Here is a 6000-nt window from a genome sequence, read left to right on the forward strand (position 1 = left end):
TCAACTTTTCTAACTTAATTTTCAATTATGAGACTAAGTGTCTCATTTCACTCTGAATTCCTTTCGGATCCGAACCAACTAACCCGGTAAGTCATAAAATAACTATAAAGCATAAATTGAGCAGTAAATGTGATAACAGAATTATAATACTCAAAAACGACCGAGCAGGTCGTTATAAAATCGTGTTACTGCTTTATTATCTACCCCCATCTTTTAAGCATATAAGTGATGCTATGCTTTATGCAAAGGATAATATCTCTTATAAGGATATTAAATCTATCTTAAAATCAAAAGAACAGATAGATAATGATATTAATGGGGAAGCTAGTGGAACTCAAACGGAAGTTGGCTTGTTTGTTAGGGGCAAATCCGACTCCATATCCAGATACAATAATTTAGAGTGTCGCTATTGTCATAAGAAATATCACATTATCTCTGAATGCTATAAACTAAAAAATAAAGAAAAGCATAAAGAAAGAAAAAATGAGCACAAAAATACTGACACCGCCGAAGCTAGTGTAGCAACTGATGAGATTGAGGGAACTATATTTTTAGCAACTAAAACTAGTTTCAGATTAGACAATGAGTGGATTTTAGATTCTGGTTGTTTATATCATATGTGTCCTAGCAATGATTTATTTTCTACATATGATTCAGTTGCAGGTGGAGTTGTCCAACCTAGTAACAATGTTACTTGTAACGTTATTGGCAAAGGTACAATTCGGATCAGAATGCAAGATGGTGTGGTGAGAACTCTCACCGATGTTAGATATGTTCCTGAGTTGAAGAAAAATCTCATCTCTTTGGGCACTTTAGAATCCCTTGGGTGCTAATTCACTGGTGAAGGTGGAGTTCTAAAAAATTTTCAAGGTGCTCTTGTGATCATAAAAACACACAGATCTGGTTCGTTGTATACTTTATTGGGCTCCACTGTTATAGGCCCTACTACAGTTTCGGTATCACACAACTTGTCTGATTTTGATGGCCTTAAATTTTGACATATGCCCGTTGGAGATTTTGCGGAGAAGGTGGAGTAAATTTACTATATCAACCAAAATTAGGCCAATGTGGAGATTTGTAATATGGCCAATATTTTGGCTAATGGAGTTCATCTCACATAAGCATAAGCATCTTTGCAAAGTATAGGCTTTGTTGGAAATATTATTTGGAACCCAAAAATATTGCATTGTGTGGTGGACATCATTTGCATAAGTTATATCTTTTCTTTTACGCCTAAGAGGCCAATGCTGTTTTGCCTATAAAAGGGAAGGCCATTAGTTCATTTCATACACACCAACAAGACTTGATTCTTCATTTCTTGTTTCTTCATTTCTTCCTTTATTAAGAGTGTTTTGTATGAGAGTTAAGTGTTGGGAAGCACTTGTGTGAACTCTTTCTTTGGAGTGATCTTGTGAAGTTATTTCCTTAGGGTATTTGGGATTAATTAGAGTATTTACTCTAATTTTGTACTCTCTTTTATACTCTTATTGGTATAGTAAAATTGCTCCTCTCCGCTTGTGAAATAGGTCACTTTGACCGAACCACGTTAAATTTGTGTTTTCTTTATATGCTTTATTTGCCATTATTATCAACTTGTATTGTCTTTGTTATTGTCATTATAATATTGTTTGACTAAATTCCGCACTACTCGAGTTCACGATCCTAACAGAATACAACTCTAGACAGAGGATGACTGGGCTATTTTGGAACATTCACTACAAAAAAAGGCTCAATTTGTGGGGTTTATTTTGTTACTTTGTGGAATTTTTTGACCCCCACAATATGAATTGCGGCGGTTTTTGAAAAACGCCACACTTACGTTCGCCACAAGCATATTTGCGACGGTTTTTTAGAACCTCCACGACGACCGCCACAAAATGACTTTTTAATTTGTGACGGTTTTAAAGTCAATTTGTGTCAATTTAAAACCTCAACACTATGATCTCAATGTTTTAAAAAATTAAATTTGTGTAGGTATAAAACCGCCACAGTATGATAAATATTTATATAAATTTAATTCTTGGAGGTGTTATGACCGCCACAAATAGCTATTTTAAAATTTAGAATTCAAATTACATCGAGCCTAAATAATCATGCAAATAAACAATTTTACTATATAACACATTTAATGTAAATCAAATTTCATTAAACAAATCTGTCGTAACAAGCATCACAAATTCAAAATCATATCAAACTAAAGGAATGAGAACTCGTGTATGGTAATTTGAACATTACACCTTAAATTCATAAAAATATATAGTTGCACATCAAATAAACATAAAAAAAATTGTACAAAAGATTTGCTTGCTGATTCGAGTTGCTGCCACCCCATTATCTTCCATTCAAGGTGAAGTAAGCTAACTCTCCCGATCCTTGGGCTGAAACAATGAAAACCCTTATACATAATTAGAAAAATGAACATCACTGATATACATATATTATTGATATACATATATCATTGTACATATTGATCAAAAGGAACACTTTATAGAAAAGTACTATTAATATAGGAAAAGAAACACAACATGTTGCTTCTTCAAAAATAAGAAAAAGAAAAGAAGATGGTAATGCATGCTACCATTGTTAATAACTGATGATCCACAATTACCTCACATACCTCACATATCACAGTATGAAGTCAAAACAACTCAGAACATGTTCAGAGCTATTAAAACTAAGGATCAATTCCTTAGTAAGGTATGGCATTCTAGCATTCTTTTTAAAATTTCCTTTCTAACTTGGAGATTATGGCTGTCAAAACTTCCTTTTGATGAAGTACTACTTAACTTTGGTAGAAAAATTATTTCTACATGAGTTTGTTGTACTAACCATGTCAATGAGTCTATCTAACATGTGTTTATGGAAAGTGATGCAGCAAGGTTTATCTGAAAAGCGATAGGTGCTCCCCTCGGAATTAAGCATGTACACATACCTATTCGTGGGTGGCTCAATCACTGGTGGCAACAAAGGTCTAAAAATGCTGTTCACAAACAAGCTTTGCAGATAATTCCAATCATTACCTGTTGGGAAATTTAGAAGAATAGATGCTCGTGTAAATGTGGAGATCAAAAGAAGTTCAACTTTTACAACATACAACAACAGATAATTTGGAATGTTATGGCTGTTGTACAGCGATCCTTTCCGAAATGCAAGTTGACATTGCCTTGGATCAAGTACTGTGATTATATGGTCAGACTACAACCCATCCCTGAAACCATTATGGTAACATGGATGACAATTATAAAATGAAGAACACGATAGATGATATCTTACAATGTATGAACCAAGCCAATATCACTCCTGTGCATTGCAATAGAGAAGCTAACCAAGTAGCGGATTACTTGTCAAAAATAGTTTCCAACACATCGGAGAGTAAGATGTACATGTCTTTCTACCTTTTGCCCAGGGAAATCAAGAGAACTTTCATTTTAGATAAATTTCAAGTACCTAGCATTAGAACAAAGTATAATAAGGAAAATTTCTTTGTGAGTTAAGCCTCCAGTCCTGTCGTCTTGTAATTTTGGGCACAAGAGGATGTTTTACACCTCACTATATTTTTTATTTATTTTGGTTAAGGTGGACTCCATAGTGTTATAATCTTGGAGGTAAGGCAATCTTCCCCTCCTTCCTAAAGATAATACAACACACACACCCATCCATACTGGGAAATTATATTTAAAAAAAAAATTAAAACAACTAAAAAGTTAGTATATTATAATCTGACCAGTTTGTCACTATCTCAACACAAATAAGTTGAGGAAAGAATTTGTAAAATAATACTTTATACAAAGTACTTTATTCAAGATATTTCAATACTCACACACCTTGAAATCAAAAGCTCATTTTGTCTCTCTATTCCTCATTTTATTAGGACACAGAGCTCTCCAATTAAACTTATATGCCTTTTAGAGCTTATATATCTATCAGTAAGCAAGAATAAATTGAATAGCACCAATATCACCCCCAAGAAGTGAACCTATACTAACTACCTAAAAATTGATTTAGGTGATAGTTGGATGCAAAATTTATGTCATATTATTTCAAACAAGGCTTCCTTAAACTAGCAAATATGCACCCAATCTGCTGCTGCTTCTTTTTTCCTAACTCGTGCTCCAAATTAAACTAATATAAAATAAATGAGGCAAACATCAATTAATAAGAGAATCATTGGAATAGCAAACAGTAAGATGAAGAAGGAAAGTTTATAAAGAACCTACTGAAGTTAGATTTTGAATCATGGCCAAGTGAGCTCTAGCAATGAACCAATATTCTACCTTCTCTTGCATTTATCAATTTTAGTTGGTTGAGCTAGAATTTTAGTTATAGATGAACTTATTATGAACCTTTATCATTGGAATGCTTTTTGAGAATGTCTTGAAGTTATGAGGCTTCTCTTAACTAAAGCAACATAATCAACCTTAGGATTTCAACTCTCCTTGGATGCTGACTATTGAAAAACTATCCAAACTATATGCATGTAGTAGACGCCAAACAATAAAATAAGCTCTGATAAGATAGAGCCCTAGCTTATCGGAGAGCATAAATCGGGCAGATATTCTTAACTTCTACGATTTTTTCAACTGAATCACCACCATAATCCTAAGATTTCATATATTTCATCACAATCAACTGTCATTGTAAAGATAAGTTTGCTCACGTCACAAATAGTACAATACAATAATCAATGACAAATGCGAGTAATAAATCCATAAAGATACATATAAATTAAACCCATTAACTGAATTGGAAGAAATTTATAGAGTTGAGAAATGCAAAAACTAGGGCTGTTAGAGGAGAACTGCGGAAGAAACGACATAAGAGCCAATACATACCGGTCTTCTGATTCTCAGCTAAATATTCTCTACGGCGCTGATGAGAGCAGCCACTGTTAGTCGTCTCACTCTCTCTGACGTATATGAAAAATTATACTACTACATAACATAAAGAAAAAAATATCTACTCTGCAGCGTGAGCGAAAGCACAAATCAGAATTCCTTCCCGTAATAGCTACGAAGAGACATAGATTCATAGAACAACAAACTAATGAGAATATATTAACTTACCGGAGTACGTTGAGGGGACATTGCCGGCAATTTGGGGGTTCTGGGAGCATTTGATTTGGGGAAATAGCTAACCTTTGGGAGTATTTGATTTGGGGAAAACCTAAGCCATAAGAAGAGTGCTTCTTTTTCTCTTTTTGTTAAGTTAAAATTCACAACAATGAAAAAAGGCGCTTGAATTTTCTGAAAATTTTAACTTTGCGCCAAAAATTTAGTGAGAGATTACGGGAAATATATCCCACGCCAAATAAAAAGAAAAAATTCATAAAAAGGTAAATATTAATTCCATGCTAATTGTCGCTAATATAATCCTCCCGCTAATTTCATGATATTTTTTTTTTACAATTAACTAATTTCAGTCATTATTTATACCTCAATTATAATCTCCACATTATAATTTTGGTAGAATTTATTTGCAAAACAAACAATTCCTTAAATAAGGAACGTAGAATTGTTCCTCAATTGGATTTGAATCTTTAATTTTGTGGATTGCTACATAATTTGATCGTGTAATCTATTTTAAATAATATTTTTATTGTTTAATTTTTCTCAAAAGAGTTTTGTTTTGTAATATATGGAGTGTGTGTGTGTGTGTATATATATATATATATATATTAAAAAAAGAAAATATTATAAAAAATATAATTTCTAAAGTTAACAACGGAAATTACAAAATTGTGGGGGTTAGTAACCGCCGCAAATTGTAGATATTGCAGCGATTTGCAAACCTCCAAAATAAAACCGTCACAAACGGGAATTATTTTGTGGGGGTTAAAATAAACGTCACAAAATAAAATAATAGTGGGGGTTTCTAAAAACCCCGTAGATAAACCGGCACAAATTGAGCCTTTTCTTGTAGTGATTAAAAGGATCGATAAGAGGTACAAGCAGAAAAAATTAAGGAGTTATATGAAGAACAAAGATATCAAGCTAGCTAGGC

General features: G+C 33.1%; 1 long non-coding RNA gene across 1 annotated transcript; it reads right to left on the bottom strand.

The window, feature by feature from the left end:
• Nucleotides 1–2124: 2124 nt before the first annotated feature.
• Nucleotides 2125–5266, bottom strand: LOC107796729 (uncharacterized). The gene is made up of 3 exons (XR_001650470.2): nucleotides 5064–5266; nucleotides 2933–3020; nucleotides 2125–2378 (listed from the first exon to the last, which is right to left on the bottom strand). It is a non-coding gene; the product is annotated as an uncharacterized LOC107796729 (long non-coding RNA).
• Nucleotides 5267–6000: the final 734 nt, after the last annotated feature.

The sequence above is a fragment of the Nicotiana tabacum genome, chromosome 4 (assembly GCF_000715075.1).
Source record: "Nicotiana tabacum cultivar K326 chromosome 4, ASM71507v2, whole genome shotgun sequence".
In the NCBI taxonomy this organism is placed as follows: Eukaryota; Viridiplantae; Streptophyta; class Magnoliopsida; order Solanales; family Solanaceae; genus Nicotiana; species Nicotiana tabacum.